We start from the raw sequence: 19,039 nt of genomic DNA, 5'->3' as shown, positions 1-19,039 counted from the left end.
CATAGCTTCTATTTCTTCTAAGATAATGGCAATTTTATTTGATTAATTAGTCAATGCTTTTAGCAGATGCTGTATGCATCCCAATCAAGCAACAAATGTGATTTGGAACTAATATTTATTAAATAATGGCATTCATTTATTTCCTAACTTGGGGCTTTGTTCTAGTGATAATTGTAATAGTCAGAAATGGGCATGGACTGCAAGATGGTAGTTCTATGGAGGAAGTTGTGTTTTGTCACCAAGGGTTTATGAAACCTATAAATCATGCCAAGGAGTGCCTGCTTTACTCAACCATTGAGACTAATTGATACTATTTTATCTTACTAATAATCTTACTTTAATCTTACTAACTTTTCAAAGCTTAACTTCCCATTAATTTTTTTAAATGCCTATATAAGGGACTAATGTGGAAGAAAATTCTTTCTTGATATATAGGCAACAGCATCTATGAAACATAAATGGGCAATTATGCTAAATATAGAATAAATCTAGAGTGGAATAAATCAGTGTAAGAGATTTAAGAATGAATATTTTGACTTCCCTGCCTCAAATTCCTATGTAAAACTTCTTTAAGCTGTTCTCTAAACTGGCTGCTGTCTACTCCAAGCTCTGTTCATGCAAATCCAACTGTTCCTTTCCTCTTGCAATTATTCAACATAATTAGCAATATTTAGAAGTTCAGCCATGTATTGCACATTTTGTGTGTAGGTATTGGCTTTATTCCAAGGAAAAATTTCAAGGTATTGTGCTCCTTAACTCTTCAGAAAAAGATGTCTTTCAAAGACAATGAGGTGTCAATTATTCTTAATTGCTCTTTGGTTTTCTGTCTCTCATAAGCATCTATTATTTTTGACATACAGTATTTCTGAGTGGACTCTGACTAAAATAAATCTGTTCATATTTTCACCCTAATGATAGGTAACACACAAGAAATCACTTTACAACAGAGTTCTACTTTTTTGTGTGTGTGCATGTGATCTTTGTTGTAATAATACATTTTCTTCCCTGTTCTCTAAACCAAATATACTTACTTGAAAATAATAGAAAGTTGTTGGGAGTTTAACTAGTGTTAGATATGTAGTCTTCAAACATTATAGCTTTTCCTACTAGGACTACTTTCCAAATAAGCATTAAATTATTCTATCTTAAACTGAGGTTGTGTTACAAAGTGCACAATATTTCATTTGAATTATAAAATAAATTTTGTGCAAGGAGAATATCATAGGCTGTGTCCCTTTAAAAAAATTGGCCTGGGTGATATCTTTTATAGTTTTTATTTAAAAATAAGGCATGCATCAAAAATTCATAGAAATGTAATGAAGATACATTCTTTTAGTTCAGTATTGAGATTTGGTTACTCTTGATATTAGTGAAATGTTACTTTAAATATCCAAATAAACAAACAAACACTCAAAAATTTACCAGACAATTTAGACAGGCAAGGGTGACTTTACTCAAGACTATTGCAATAGGGGAGAGAGATTGAATCCCACTGTACTGAAACAAAAGGCAGGAAGATTTTTATATGCTGGGATGACCTAGTGGAAAATTATTGGAGGACATTAGGGAGGAGGTTAATATAATTGGACTATCTGTTTGCTAATGGTTGCTTGTGGAAGTTAGACTTCTAGCCTCCAACATAGTCTGAGAGATAAGACACCATCTTTCTTGGTGTTTACATTTCAAAGAGATGGCTCCCAGGTCCTTCAGAAAGACTTTCCTGGGTTGCTAAAAGAAGATTCCTGTCTCAAAGGGACAGATAAAGAATTTATAATTGAACTTTTTCTAAAGCAAATGGTTTAAAAAAAGGAGAGGTCAGGAGCCAACAGTCAGGAAGAAACCTGTCTAAAATTTAATCAAACTTAGGGGAATGTTAAGGTCATGTTGGAAAAAAAAAATGTTTACTCTTTTTTGGAAACTTTTTGTAAAATGTGGCACATCCTATACAATAATTGTTCTAAGAATGAGAGAGTTCCAACTTTCAAAAATATGTTATAGAATACACTTATAGAAAGTAGGATTATATCTTTAATGTCATAACCTATTTGTAATATTTATTATACTGAGAATTCAAATATTCTTGAAAATAGTCAAAGGTATCTCCCTCAATGTCCAATGCAGTGCATTTCTCCAGGTAAATATTTTTCACCCAATGCAGAGTAATCCATTTATAATGTAAGTTGACCTGAAACTGTTCATGGTGATTAGGAACATTGTCACCTTTGTATATCACAACTGTTAAAAGAATGAAAATAGCAACATTCAAGCAATCTAATAGTTTTTAGAAAGCATTTGCCATTTCAGAGGTTTCTGGCAGATGTGTTGGTTCATTTAGTTTTAATGAAATGTTTAGTAGGCTTATGAAATAACTCAATTTAAAAGCTCTTGAGCCAAATATGTTCTGTTAGTCCAATGGGATAATTATCTATATGCACATGGACATTGGGACGTCCTTCCAAACAAAAATCAATTTTAAGTCACTTCTCAACTTAAGGTATTTAACGAGTAAAACAAAAATACCGAGTCTTTGTGTATATGAATGTCATTGTCTCTAAACGTATTTACTTAGATTTATTATATCTCTATTCCTCATACTAATACTCCCTTAGAAATCCATATTTCTGCTGAAATGGGTCTAAAGCCCTTTTTATATCATATCACTGACATAACAAAAACACTTAAAATTTTGACTAATACCTCTTGAGCTTTTATGTTCAAGGTCCTAAGTGATTTACATACATTAACTCATTTATTTTCTTACCAAGCCTATGAGGTAGTTTCCATTAACAGACTCAATTTATATATGAGTTAATCAACTTGCTCAAGATCCCACAGGATTTAGACATAGGACATCTAGATCCAGAATCGACATGTCTATCATTATACTATATCTTCTATGTATTTATAAAGTTCAGAATTATTCAAGGTCAGAGTCTCTTTCATAATAGAATAGAGTGTTATAATGTTTGACAAACTCATTCCTTACTTACATTGGTCTTTCTGTTTTAAATGAATAGTCAAAATATTTCCTGAAAGTTAGAAAGGGAAGAAATATACAGAGTTTGATATTGTATATGTTTGTTTCTCTTTTTTTCCCTGCACTGTATTAATCTTAACATTATTAATGGAAACATTAAAGGCAATTTTAAAAAGAAAAAAATCCTATTAACCTTATTTTTACATAGATTCCCTGAAAAATCAGTAAAACACAAAAATTTGACACGAATGCTAGTGTTAAATTTTTGAATTTTTTTCTTTTGTGCTTAACATTTTAACAAATATATCATGGTTTAATTTTCTCATAATTTTTCAGACTCTGTATAAATATTCATGGAATCAGTTTATTATATTATTCTAAGCCATCATTCACTTAGCCTATTCAGGTTATTCTATTTCCCTACCCCATGCAAATCCTTTAAGGCTTTAATAATTATCAAATACTGCAAAAAAAATTTTTGCTATGTATTTTGATTCAGTAAATGATATTTTTTGATAAATGACAATAAGATATTATCTTTACATTTTGCAGTTTATTAGTTTCACACAATTAAACTTGTTTTCTTGTTGCTTTAATCTCTTATCCTAAATCTTCACACTGCCCTTCCATTCTTCTTTCCCATCAGCATATTACTTTCTTCATAACTGTACTATGGCTAGGATTTTCTTCTAAATTGGGAAATCCATAGTGGGAAGAAAAGTACATGTGAGGTGATGTATTTTGTAACAGATACCTGTGACTGTGTTTTTATGTTATTTCTTATTCTAATTTATGTGTGAATGTGTATTTCTTTCAATGGGAATAAACTGCAATGAATGAGTCTTTTATATTTCAGGACTTAGCTGTTCCAAACACAGCTTTGGGACCCATTCTTTGCCCTGCAGGGCACCATATCACATCTACCTTAGGAAGATTCACCACAAAAAATGATGATTTTGATTTATTCACAAGAATGCCATATCTACCATTTACCAAGAGTTCAGTATATATTTCACTAATATATATGAATCATTATACATACATTTACTTCATATCTAAAAGCCTCCAGTAATGTAGATTTTTTTCTGATTTTTCAGAGGTCCAAAAACTTAGAAAAGATAAATATTTTTCCTAAGATCATACAGCAAATAAGTTTTAAACCACATTGCAAACCAGATTTACTTGACTGTGAAGTTCATTTCTTTAAATAGAATTTTTTTAATAGAATTCTGACTCCCCTTATTATGTGTTCTAGTTCTGCTTGATTAGTAGAACAGTTATGCATTAGGTTGTCTTCAACACAATTGCTTTTCTCAAATTCAAACACTTAATGCAAAACTTATTTTTAAACCTCTTATTTTTATATTGCTAAATAGATTGATCTGGTTGTCTTCTCTCCTCCCCGCCATGCTGGTATTTACACTGACTGCATTAACTTTAAAAGCATGACTTCTCAGTTTAACTCTGTAATGATAATACTATGGTTGTAAGCCTCATTATTTTTTTCACAAATCACATCTATTTAATAAAAACAAGTTTAATTACATTCAATTACTGTATAAACAGCTAATAATAACCCAAATAATAATTTAAATGTTTTAATATCCATAATAAATATTTCAAGCAGAAAAATAATAAATCCTATCCAGAACTCAGTTTTAGATAGTTGTTTAATATGTATATCATTTATGAGGAAATTAAACAATTTAGAAAGCATGTAAATCCAGTAATTTACTGCATATGGATAATATTTTTCCATATTATTATTAAGGTAAGTATACTTTTTTCTTAAAGAAAAACATATATACATGAATAATTTTTTAAAAAGCGTATTTTCAGGACTCTTGGGTTGCTCAGTCAGTTGAGCATCTGCCTTCAGCCCAGGTCATGATCCCAGGGTCCTGGGATGGAGCCCCAAATTGCATTGGGCTCCCTGCTAAGCAGTGGGGGTCTGCTTCTCCCTCTCCCCATGCCCCTCCTCCCTGCTTGTGCTCTCTCTCTCAAATAAATAAAAAAAATTAAAAATAAAATGAGTACTTTTAAGCAAACATATTTTATTACAATTAACCAACCCCAGAAGTTTGTTCATAACTACAATCTCTCCAGAAAACTTAAAGCCATTTCAGAAAATATATGATAAGGATAAAGATAGAAAAAGGCAATTTATTCTGTTTTCCATAGACTTTTTCTAATATTGAAAATGATTATTTTTGCTGAAACTCAGACCTGAAATTTATAGCAGAATAAATGAGACAATTTTATTTCATTGACAGACTAAAATATCATTGAGTGGCTGATAGTATAAAATAAATTATGTTTTTTCCAAGATTTTACCTCTTTAAAGTTCCTTGAAAAACTTCTTTAATAATACACCTTTGAAAATGGCTTAAGGTAAAATAAAATATGTTTTACTGTGAAAGATTGCTGAGTTTTATTGTGTGAGAAATATCATTGAGTTAAAGATGTTATGTGTACTATGAGATATAGGTTTTGTTTTGGGTTTTGCTTATCTGAACAGGACACATTTGGACCAAGAGCCCATTTTTAAAAAATAGATACTTCTAGGGAAAGCTGGGAAAACGTAATGTGTTCTAGAAATGATCAGAAGCTGTGAAGTTTGAGTGTAGACAGTAGTGATGGCTCTGGAGCCTATAATCATTATAGGTCATTGAAAGAATGAGTACTTTATTCAGTTTAATGAGGATTCCATAATATTATTTAGTCAAAATAGTAATTTAATCAATTTATATTTTTAATAGGATACTGGTCAGTATTGTAAGATCCAATTTAAATGAAAGGCACAGGCAAGATTGGAAAAAAAAATATTTCACTAGGCCATGTGAGGAACAGTGGTAGTTTGGATTGGGAGGAGGTGGCGGTGCAGATAGAAATTGGAGAACAGAACTGAGACTTACAGAGTTTCTGCTAGCTGAAGTTGGTGATTTACTGTGTAACAGTAGATGAATAATAGATATGAAGAGAGAAATCAAGGATGAATACTCTATTACTGGTTTTAGCAACTGGATAACTGATGACATGAATTACTGATATGAACAAGACTTAAGGAAGAACTGGTTCTACACACACACAAATTTTCTGAACAACTTACATATTGCTAAGTGAAATAAGCCAGTCTGAAAACTCTACCTGCTAGATATTACAAACTTTATGGCATTCTGGAAAATGAAAAACTGTAGGTATAGTAAAAAGATCAGTGGCTGCAAGAGTTTTAGACTGAAGGATGGAGGGATGAACTGGTGGAGGACAGGAGATTTTTAGAACAATGAACTATTTTGTATGATATTGTAATGGTGGACACATGTCATTCACATTTGTTAAAACCCATAAAAGGTACAATACAAAGAGAGAGCCTTAAGGTAAACTATGGAGTTTAGCTAGTAATCATGTATCAATATTGACTTATTAATTATAACTAATGTACCTCATTACTGCAAGATGTTAATAGTAATGCAAACCCAGGTGGAGGAGTAGTGGGAATATTGGAACTCCCTGCACTTTCTGCTCAATTTTTCTGTAAACATAAAGCTGCTCAGTAAATAAAATCTGTTAGTCAAAAACATCTGATACATCACAAAAGGTGAATTTATGCTACTTCATAATAATACTAGTAAAATATTCTAAACATTTTTAAATATTTAAATATTTATTTGAGAGGGAAGTAGCAAGAGAGAGAGCATGAGTATGGGGGAAAGGGAGAGCAGACTTTGCTGAATAGGGAGCCCGACTTGGGACCCTGGGATCATGACCTGAGCTGAAGGCAGATGCTTAACCAACTGAGCCACCCAGGGGCCCTATTCTAAATATTTTTGTAACTAAATCTACTGTACCAATATTATAGTCCTTGGAAGAGGTTATGATAACAGTTCCAGCTTGATATATTACTTCACTTTTTAGGTACCAGTAAAAAAATGAAAAGAAACAGCATTGCAAAGCATTTCTTTTTAGCAATGATTCTTCCAGATAATTCTGAGTATACATTCTCATTTTCTTTGAACTAGAGGAGATATTTTTATAATATCAATGTAATCCTGTAGGCTGCAGAATGTAATAAAAACTGATATCCATGAATAGACCTTTTAATAGGATAAATTAATTTGAATGATCGCTCAACTATTTCTTTTCTTTTTCTTCTTCTTTGCTATCCAATAATAGGGAGCATATTATTTTGAAATATTGAGTGCCAGAGGGAATTTTAATAAACATCATTTAATTATCTATTTCCATAATTATCAAGGAGGAAATGAAGCCAAGTTTACTGACATATTTCCAGTTTTATGGTAAAAAGAAAATTTTACTTTGTAATATTTATTGATATAGAAAACTGTGCATATTTCATATTTTTATAATTAAGCATAGATATTGTTTTATGAATACCTTAAGGCCTTTATAGGAAATGACTGCCAGTAATAAGGGAATTTAAACCTCTTGCTTTCCTTTCCAAATTATTTGAACTTTGTTTTGCATGTTCTTTGTAGTCAATAACTAGCAGCGCAGTCTTAGAAAACTTATGGAGATGGTGGAGATGTTCTATATCCTCACTGATCAATACAGTAGCTCCTAGCCATATGTAGCAATTGAGCACATGAATTGCTTGTGTGACTGAGAAACTGAATTTTTAATTTAATGTAATTAGTTTGAATTTAAATAGGACTGCACAGGTAAGAAATGAAGAGATTAACATTTTTGCATTTCTTTGAGCCACATCAATTCTGAAAAATAACCATTACATATCCATAAATTCTCATTGTAACTGGTAGTATGCACTTACTGTTGATGTTATACTGGGAGGTTTGGGATGTTTTAATTGTTATTAATCAAGAACATTGTGCTTTTAAGAAGATAGCCTTGAAGGGGCACCTGGGTGGCTCAGTCGGTTAAGCGTCTGCCTTTGATCTCAGGGTCCTGGGATCGAGTCCCACATCGGGCTCCCTGCTCTGCAGGAAGCCTGCTTCTCCCTCTCCCACTCCCCCTGTGTCTGTTCCCTCTCTGGCTGTGTCTCTCTATGTCAAATAAATAAATAAAATCTTAAAAAAAAAAAGAAGATAGCCTTGAATAAATGAGAACTATTCAAGAAGATTACTAAGAGATAATAAAACAAACAGGGTCAGTCTCTTAAAAAAACTAAAAAATAACAAGTAAATATTTTACTTAAGGAGAAGTTTTCCAAAAGTAAGCAAAATCTTTTTCATTTTAAAAATGGTCAATGAAATTAATGATTTCAGTTAGTTTTCTATATCTATATCTAAACTCATTTAATTTTCACATATATTTATGAGGTGGATGCAATTATTCCCACTTATGAATGGGCTTATTGAAGTTGAATGAGTTTTAGTAAATCAGGCAACTGTTAAGTAGCTGAGTTGGGATTTTTACCTATATTGGTTTGTATACAAATATTCTTTCATGTGCTATCTACAAGAAAAACAAATTCTTTGAATAAAGAGTACTAACTCACACCTCAAAAAAAACCTATTGTATTAATTTACCAGGGCTGCCATAACAAAATACCACAGACTGGATGGCTTAAACATCAGAAACTTATTTTCTCATGGTTCTGGAGGCTGAAAGTCCAAGATCGAGGTGTCAGCAGGCTTGGTTTGTCCTGAAACCTTTCTCCTTGGCTTATAAATGGCTGCCCTATTTCCGCCTTTAATATGGTCATCTTGGTGTCTTTCTGTGAGTCCTAATCAAATTTTCTTATAAGGACACACATCATATTAGATTAGGGGTTATTCTAATGATTTCATTTTAACTTATTCATCTCCTAAAGGCACTGTCTCCAAATACAGTCATAATGAGGTACTTGGGATTAGGGCTTCAACACATATATTTTGAGAGGACATAATTCACCCCAAAACACCTATGTAAAACTAAACTGAACTATTATTGTTTGAAATATATTAAGAAACACCACTACAATTTTTATTTAAAATAATAGATTCTATAAAATATATGAGAATTATTGAACAGAGATAAGCAGCAGAGTTAATAATAAATCATTTCAGTCTAAATATTTCTAGGAAAGTAAATCATAAATTTGCCTAAGTTGATAGAATGATATTCATTCTCTTAGAATAACTGGTTGTTGTACCTGTCTGATGATTTGTAGGATATTTTAAAGAAATGAAATACATTTAAAAAAACCCATAATTTTCTCCTTGTAAAGAGGCTTAGGTGACTTATTTGGTGAAAAGATAAAATGAAGAAAAAATAGTATCCAAATTGTTTTAATTTGAATGACATTTTCAGGACCTGGGAATACTTACAGACAGTTTAATCTCTCAAATACTTGAAATATTTTCTTTGAAATTGTGTTTATATTGCTTACTTTCTATGCAAAACATGTTATCTTGCTAGAAGACTGATAAATTAACTCAGATAGTATCTGAATTATTATAGATTCTGAAGAGATTCCAACTGAATTACTATAAATTCACCAAGACCAGAAACAAGAGGATGAGTAAGGATGCACAAAACTGTAGGTACACAAGAACAGGATTAACGTGATACAAAGAATTGGGGACAAGTCATTGTAAACTAATACCATGAACAACTGGAAATAGTTGTAGTAACCACATAATGGGATCAGGCTTAGGTTGAACCTAAGGAATTTTACAGATCAGATCAGAGAAATAGAAAATAAAAAATAGTTTTGGTTTATTTTTTTAAACATATTCTTTCTGATAACATTGTACTAAGAAAAAAAATCAAGCATGTAGAGACTACTAATTGTTAAGTACATTAGTAAGTATAATTTATAAAAAATTGTTACAATAACATAAAGCATTCTGAACACTGTATCTTAAGGGCTTCCACATTTATGTCTTAAAGATCTGAAAAAAATTATGATATTTACTCCTTAAAATTATTGATTTATGACTCATAGCATCAAATCAGTCTCACCTAAAAATAAAGAAAATGAAAAGGCATAAGGTTTAATAAAATAGTCCATTTATTATAGTATCTTCAGATAAAAGAAGTCTACATCCTGCTGAAAGTAAATCTTCAGTAAATAATAGGCAGTACCACCTTGTACTACTCTTATTTTTAGTTATCAATAAAAGAATCCAAACAATCCCATCAGAACAAAGCAGATGTGTAAGCTTGAAGTAGTGAAGTTGGAGGACATTTATTGTAATATAAGGATAATATTACGATTTAAGCTGCCCATGTATGAAATTGCTTTATTTTTGCATTTTCTGAATTAAGAGCAAGATTTAATAAACTATTTTTAGTTCCCATTTATATTTCACATGAACACTTTTAGAGTTCTTGCTAATTGAAATAATACAGTACCTAAAATATGATAAGAAAATGCTAAAAAATAATTTATTATTTTGATGTTCTTACCATTTCTTGTATTTATTCTTCTGAAAACAAGTACTTAAAATATGCATCATTATCCAAATTTTTGTTCTCTTAGTTCCCTAATTTGAGCAAACCTCTGGTTCTTTCAAGAAACCTATTTAGCCTCTGATGAACTCCAGGATCTTTGCCACATGCTGCAAAATAAATAAAAAGTAGAATTTTTTTAAACATTGATCTTACAGTAGTTAGTGAAAATGGCAGCTTTAAGTTAATATTGCAATGTGGTGAGTAAAACAATAATGTGACTAAAGTGTGGTAGGGAATGGTGGATAGAGAGAGTAATCATCTCTCTGTCTCTGGAGGAAATTCTATGTTAAGTTTGGGATTTAAAGAAAGAATGAATTATATAAGACTGATGAACCACAGACCTGTATCCCTAAAACAAATAATACATTATGTGTTAATTAATTGAAAAAAATAATTAACATAAAGCTCATTTAAAGTAATAAGAACAGGTAGAGCATCAAGAAAGTGTATATCCTATAAGGGAAACTTTAGGTGTATTACTAATAGAAACTGAAGAGGTGGTTGAAGATGATGCTAAAATAATAATTTAGAGCCAGATATGTCAGTTTCTTTTTGTCAGTCTAGTCAGTTTGGATTTCATCTTGTAGCCATTCAGTAGAAGGTTTTAATCAGAAAGTGAGAGTCATAGTGAGGAAAGTTAAAACATTAGAAGATATATGGGAATGGGGAAGAAACTAGTAGCAGAAACCGGTCAAAGAGGTATTATAACAACCCAGCTTCATTAAATCAAAAGAAGAAAAGCTAGATTCAAGCAATAACTGAGAGGTAAAAATCAGCATGGTATGTGTGACAGCTGAATGGCAGGAGTATAAGGGAATAAGAACTCAAAGACAAATACAAAGTTTTCAGTTTCAAAAATTGGGTAGATGGAGATGCCACTAATGGGAATAAGATATTAAGATAATGTGGGTAAGAAACAAGGTGATGCAGTGAAAAGATACTGGAGTTTTAATGTGAAAATTCTGAATTACCAAAAATAGAGAGATGAATAAATATATGTAGATATAGTCAAAACTATGTATGTCAATTTGATCAATGAGTGTATTATATAAAATTTTATGCATGTTTTTAAAAGCATGTGATAATGTGTTATTTTCTAAAGTGGATAATAATGCCTTTTGTATTCCTTTATATACAGCATTAATTTTTTTTAACAAAGTCTTTGCTAGAATTATGTAAGAATAAAACCTATTTTGATATATGTTCAAATTTGGAGCACCTGGGTGGCTCAGTCGGTTAAGTATCTGCCTTTGGCTCAGGTCATGGTCCTGGGGTCTGGGATTGAGTCCCATGGGGGGCTCCCACCCCAGCAGGGAACCTGCTTCTCCCTCTCCCCCCTGCTGGTGCTCTCTCACTATTCTCTCTCCCTCAAATAAATACAAAAATCTTAAAAATATATATGTATATATATATGTTCAAATTTTCACAAATTCACCAACTGGTTTCACCAACCGGTTCTAGGATTAACTCACTACACATAGACTGAATCATATAAATCATACTTTGCATAATTTAGTAATAAGATTTATTTTGATAACCATATGTATTTCAGATGTGAAAAAATGTTCTTTCACATTTTAGCAGATGATTTCATCATGATTTTTAATAGAAATATTTAGTTAAGAGTAGCCTTGTTTGTTTTGTCAAATTCATAATAGATTATGCTAGTCCAAGGGTAGGTTAAATATCTGCCTTTGAACTTTTTTGCTGCCTCTCTGTCACACTTTAAATTCTCTAAAAGTAGAAATATTAGGAAGAGTGAGTACATATTTATAAAATTGAATCACATATACAGCCATTTGTGTCTTTTTGGGGCTGACCCTGTCTGATACTATGGCTACTTCCAGCACATACTTAACTTACTCATTTTCTTTAGTGTTGATGAACCCCTCAGAAAGTCAGCTGCCCTTTCTTTCAGCCCTCAGCTGGTGACATGCAATGTCTTTTTGTAATGTGCGTAGGATAAGATCTCATACTACAGAATCTGCCAACCTGCCAACCACCACTTTCGACACCCTTCCCCCAACTCGAGGCTATATGGTATCAGAAACATCTTCTTCCCTGCCACATGTATCCTGCAGGGATGGCAGTGAGAAATCTTCATGTAACAAGGGACCATACCACCATTTGAACTGTTCTTCCCAGCCTGGTGGCATGGACCACATTTGCTAAAGGCCAATGCTAACCTAGAGTTGAGAAGCAGCATTTCTCTCTCTCCTATTCACCAATATCCACAAACTTTGTAAGGGAACTCCTCATTTTTCTTTCTTTGCACTCTTCTGAATTCATTCTGAGAAGTTAATGATCAAAGAGTCTGTATTACTTCTGAAATGCCATGCTTATTTCAATTCTGATTCCCTTCCTTCCCCTCTCCAGATCTTGTTATATGAAGAGGAGGCACTTAAGTCTCTCTCTCTCTCTCCTTTGTCTTCCATGCAAATCATTTACTTTTTACATTAGCCGTTTAATTTTTTTAAGATTTTACTTATTTATTTGAGAGAGAGCGAGAGAGAGTGCATGAGCTGAGGGAGAGGCAGATGGGGAGGGAGAGGCAGAATCCCCTCTGAGCAGGGAGCCCCATGCAGGGCTCCATCCCAGGACCTGGGATCATGACCTGAGCCAAAGGCAGATGCTTAACCGACTGAGCCATCCAGGCATCCTTAAATTAGCAGTTCAGTTGGATACTTCACTCTTTAGCAGTGGGCTGTCTCCAAAGGAAGGAATGCCCCTCAACTTATTGGTCAGATGAGAGAAATTCAGAAAAGATATCCAGTAAAGTAGAAAATGCCACATTCCTAAAATCTTTGAAATGTCATTGTTGTAGACTGGAAAGACTACTAGGTCAGTAATCAGGAGGTCTGTGCTCATTTTATTACTAAATGGTCGTCTCAGGTTGGGCAAATTACACTCTCAGAGCTTTGTTTTCCTTACTTATAAAGTGTAAAATAGAAGATATATATTGAATTAAATTTAAAGTCTCTTTTGTTTCTATGAGGTCATGACATAAAATGAAGTGAATGTTACTCAATTATTTTACTATTTAAAATAATTTCCCCTTTGATATTCATAATTGTTCATTCTTTTCTGAATTTCATAATTAATAAATTCAATCTTCATAACACATGAAAAAATTTATTAATTTTATAAGTATTTAAAATATGGAGAATTTTATGAAAGTGATAATTAACATGGGAAAGAAAATAGCACCGTATGTACACACTAACAGGAAAACTGATGAATATTTTGTGCTGTCTTCAAAATTATCTATTAGGGCATGCATTCATTGGACCTAAGGAAGTAATGCCCAAATGCTATTTGCTATAATTTTGTGGCTTGAACAAAAAATTCATAGAGCAATAAAGAAAGACATAATCACAGAGCTAGTTAAGTCATAAATTAGGGCAGTTGAAAAGCCAGATGAGTTTTTTGTTCAATAAAAGAACAATTCCTTCAATAAATGAAGTTAGAGGGTGATTCATTTTAAAATTATTTACCATTTATGCTTTAAAAAATATTTATTAATCAGTCACCATCTGCTTGCTAGGCACTGTTAGAAGCATGGAGAACAGAAAAGAATGCTGTTGCTATAAAGAAGTTCACCTATTAGTGGAAAGACAGACATATTGAGAGACAAAGGAGTGTAAAAAAGTACCTGAAAAACCTACAAGGGAGCAGATGGGTATCTGATTCATGTAGCTTGGGCTAAGGAAACTGCAAAAATTTGGTAACTCAATTGAATTAAATTATCTAATAATCAAAATGGCAGTGAAAATTTCAGAAGATTGGAGGTGGGGCTGTGGAGTAGACAATGAATCAGTGCAGGGAGAATGTCAATGTGGGAAAAGCCTAGAGGGAAGAAGGGCTTTTTGGAGGCTGCAGGTAGTTTTGAATAGTTGAGCTGGATGTGTATATGGAACGGAGAGCAATAGGGAAATAAATAAATACGATTGTAGTGGTGAGTAGTAACCAAATTAACCCTGTAACCAATTACATTGATGTTGCAATCTTTTTTGGCCAGTCCTTTCAGCCATTTGTCAGTTACCTTCTCTGGCCTCAGAACATCATATGAAGTAGGTATGCTTCTTTCTCACTCACAGAACTCCTAATTTTATGACGCACCCTTTAGTTTGAAAACACTGATAGAATAAATAAAACTAAGCTGTTATAAACACCAAAAGTATCATAGTGAAAGACCAAGGTTAACCAATAAATATGTAGTTAGAGTTAGAGAAGAGAATAGACCTCATTTTCTCATAATTACTAACACAGACTTTTTCATTGTGAATGTTACTTCACTGGGCATCCCTATAGCTCTAGCACAGTACATTCGTGAATTCCTCCATATCTTTGCATGTGATTCTTCTGTTTTTCTTTCTTTTTTTTTAATACAAAATATTGTTGTACACGTTTGTCAGGGATAATAAATATATGGTACATGTGCTACCTTCCCTTTTCTCTGCATTCAGAAGCCTTTGCTATTACAACCTTAAATTGGTTCCTTCTGAGAATGAATATGACTTGGAATCCTTGGAATACATTAAAGACAGCCTCTAATTTATCATATTTAGAATTAAACTAAAAATTCCTCTCTTCTCTTCTTGTGTTTATGTTAAGTACTAGCTCTGTTTTGAGTCCCCATTTAAGGTGAATGATTCTAATTGTTACTGATGATACACTTTCTCCATTAATGTTGTACTAATAATCAGAACTTATTCCGGAGGGTTGTTTCCTCCATGTATATTTATCTTTTCTAAAGCAAAGAACACATTTCCCCCAAGGGCATTTGAAAACTTGTGCCTTGGTTATCCCATGCTGAGCACAATGGTGGTCATAAATCAGACAATAATTATCTTTTGATTGAGGTATAAATATTGCACAAACTTTTTATGCCTTGAAAAATAGAAAAAAATACACATTTTATTAAATAAAAAAAGTATGAGATGAAGTCAAAAGTCACTGTCCTAAAGCAGCAGAAAATTAAAAACAAATATTTATGTTAAAATCATGTGGTGTTTAAATCAACAATTCCAAACCAATTTTTTTTAATATAGATAAACTCCCAGTAGAAAGTACAGTTTATTTGTGTATTAACAGTTAAAGCTTTCTCTTGGGGGGAGAAGTTGGTGGGCCATATATGGGTTAAATATTTTTTTCACTGATTCAGAGAGAATAAAAATTTCTTTCTAGGAAGCCTGGAGTCAGAGATCACTTTGGTCTTGGCCTCAGGTATGTTTGGGGAGTTCTAAAGAGATCCGATCTTCAGATTCCTGACTTGGAGAATGTATCAAATATAAGAATACTTTTCAATAAATAATACTCACCAAGCCTACACGTATCAATATATCTTTATAAGCTCCTTTCCTTCCATAGTTGCAGACCACTTTCTCTTTCAACAATAGGTTCTATATGCCATGCTGCCCTCCAAATTAAAGACTCCCCACTGCCTAGAGCTAAAGCCCAGGATGTCTTGCATTCTAAGCAAGGGCCTTCTGTGTTCTGGTTTACTTTACTCTCATCTGCTACCATTTACCCCTTTGCACTCTGTGTTCCAGCAAGAGTGTAATAAGTCACAGGTCTTCCTTTGAACAGGCTTTCTGGTCTACGTGCCCTTATCAGATTCTCTGTCTAGCAAATTGATAGTCTTTCTTAAAATCGCAGTGCATCCATGACCTCCATGTTCCACCAGTATTTAATGAGGCCCTCTTCCTTCCTCCTTGTGATGAGGGAATAATGAATCTCCCTCTGCTTTCCAGGTGTTAATCCACATTCACCTTTATATTCCAATTCTAATATATTTTATTGCATTTATCTGGTTGCAAGTCTATCTATCTTATTAGACTATGATCATTTGATGTTAAGAACCATGATTTACTCATCTGTGTTGCCAGTGGCAAGGACAGTAACCTATATGCAGTGGATGTTCAATAAATGTTTCCAGAATTAATTCATAAAAGGACCAGTAAAATATACATCTGCTACCAAGTTTTCTGCACAGCACGTGTGGTTTCTGAGATTCATTTTACCCCTTTTTAATGGGTGCATCTGAGGAATTAAAGCAAAGATGCTCTATTTCTTTTGTTTCCCATATTTTTTTTTCTTCCCTCCTTTCCCACTCTCCACCATTCAATTCATTCAACCTCAGAGAACTGGACACATCTCACAATAAAAGTGTATGTGCACATGGATATGGGAAAGATAATGATTTCATAGAAAATTAGTATTCTTGCTTTTTTATATGCACAGATATATTTCTGTTAATGGAAAAAAATCTTTTCAAAATGAATAATTACTATTTATTTGATACCAAATTAATTTATATAAAATAATGATATTTTCAGGCTTAGTCACTGACCTAAAGCCTTTTATTTTTCATTCATCATTCTTTCTTTTCTTTTCCTTCTCTTTTTTAAGTAGGCTTTACTCCCAATGCAGGGCTTGAACTCATGACCCCAAGATCAAGAATTGCATGCTCTTCTCGACTGAGCCAGCCAGGCATCTGCATTTGTCCTTATGTCTGATGTTGTATTTATACTTCTTATGCCCAGCTTAAACTGATGATTTTTTATCTTTATTAAATAATAACCTTCTTTCAAAATATGCCTGCACTTCATTATGAAAATGTTTCCAATGTCCCTTTAGGGAAGGAACACTAATGATGTGTTCAACAACTGCTTGGGATGATTTGAAGTAGAATGATACAAGGTTTGCAATCTAATGCATGACAATGAAGTATTGCTCCATTTATTGGACGTGTAAAGTGCTTAGTGATCTTGATCATAACACAGGAAAAGAAAATTGGATCTTTGACATGAAAAGTATTTCATTTCCTTTTTCTATATATACAATGGCAGGTGTTTATTATTTGGTAAGAATCATTTCCTAATACTATTTTTAGCTGGAGAAGTACTATTTTGACCTCTAAAATGCCATGTTTTAGGGTAAAATGCCATTCACAGTATGTTTTAATAAAAGCGATTCACCTTGGAAAAGGCAAGCATCTGTCAAATATCCGGTCATGCACACCCTGAACAGAGCCCCTGATCAGAGCTCCTTTCAGCAATGCTTGAAAGTACAGTTGAAGAGGCAGAGAAGGAATTAAATGAGAATTCTAGTTCCTTTGATATTATCCTTATCTTAAATAAAATAAGTAGAAATAAAGCAAGCTTTGGATCAATTTTTCAGTTAAATGTACTGGAACTACTTAACATTTTCCATTTTATGAAGTTGTTCTGCCATTGCTTAATCTTTCTGTGGCGTATTAACAGCTAGAGATGTTTAGCATTTTTTATTAAACACATCATGAAGAAAAGAGCATACTTTTCACCTTCCATAAAAAGCTTAACATAGTTCAATGACTAATATTTTGTGATTGCTTAGTTTGTGGCAGAAATATGCTAAGTATTTTATGGGTGATAGAAAATTTAAGGGACACCCCACAGGTGTTCACTGTTCTTTTATCTCTTGATGCTAGGAACTGATGTGGAATCCCAACTCCATAGGACTGGCAGGAGGATCCAAAGAGAGACCTAAAAAATATGCAACCATTTTCTGTGAGTATAAATTTTTATTCTTAAAGTTCTTTACTATTAAGAGAACTTACATGAGTGTCGCAGCCTGGAGGCAGCCATGGTACGGCCGTCATGGGGCACCGGTACCAGGCTCAGGCAGCCTGTTCCTAGAACCAGAGTCTTTAAAGAGAGAACTAACAACAGCAATAAAAAAAAAGAGAACTCACATGAGTATCCACGTTTGTGAAATTGTGTCTTTTCATGCTCCTTTTCCCTGGACTTTCATTTTGGATTGGTGGCAACGATTACAATGCTGTTACACTTCATTTATTCACTCCAGGGTATGTGCCTAATTTATGGCGGATCTGGGAGAAGGTGTGGGGTAAGAGGAACACATGGGGCAAGACACTGAGGTTAATTTTAGCTGCTGGACCTGTGTGTCAACAAAGTTGCTTTCTTCTTGAAGTTAAAAAGAAAGGAGATTTTCAAAGATGCATTTCAGAATGACATGAAACTGTCAACAACCACTATATGTGGTAGGACTGAGGCCAGGCCTCCAAAGGTCAGCAAGGCTAATGTTGCGCTTGTGAACTATTTAGGAATTCTGTCCACTCTCTTTGGTAAACTAAGTTCAGTAGAGGAATTTTTGTGTTTATTTAAAATTTTTTAACTGAACTGAAAGTTTATTAAATAGAAACATAAAATCACTGCCTACAGTAAAGAAAATAATAGTTTAAGACAGCTTTATTAACTCTTTTATTAATTTGAGGAACAGAGAACTGATAAGCACAATGGGATGCCAAATTATTATTTAAACATAGAGTCTTAAAGATGGAAGCATTAAAATAATCTCCAACACCTGGGCAAGATTAATCATTAGCTTATAAAGAGATAGTCTTTTACTCTGACAGGTGAATAGAGAGGCAAAGAAAAATCATATATTAAGAAATTTTTAGAGTAGACATTTTTAAAGCATTCTTCCATGATTTGTTAGGGTATAATACAGGTAAAAAAACATAATACCTTATATATGAAATTCAGCAGAAAGATTAAGTGCTAATTTTCATGTTCCTCTTTTCCCAAAAAGCAAGTACAATATAATTCTACATTTCAGCATTTAGGCAGAAAATTAATTTTT

General features: G+C 32.9%; 1 pseudogene; it reads right to left on the bottom strand.

Moving 5' to 3' along the window:
• Positions 1-18,035, bottom strand: part of LOC113920329 — an 87,265-nt pseudogene extending 69,230 nt beyond the window's left edge.
• Between the last annotated feature and the right edge of the window lie 1,004 nt (positions 18,036-19,039).

This window comes from Zalophus californianus, chromosome 3, assembly GCF_009762305.2.
Source record: "Zalophus californianus isolate mZalCal1 chromosome 3, mZalCal1.pri.v2, whole genome shotgun sequence".
NCBI classification, from domain to species: Eukaryota; Metazoa; Chordata; class Mammalia; order Carnivora; family Otariidae; genus Zalophus; species Zalophus californianus.
Note: the sequence above shows the minus strand (reverse complement) of the source record. Positions and strands in the feature narration are given on the sequence as shown.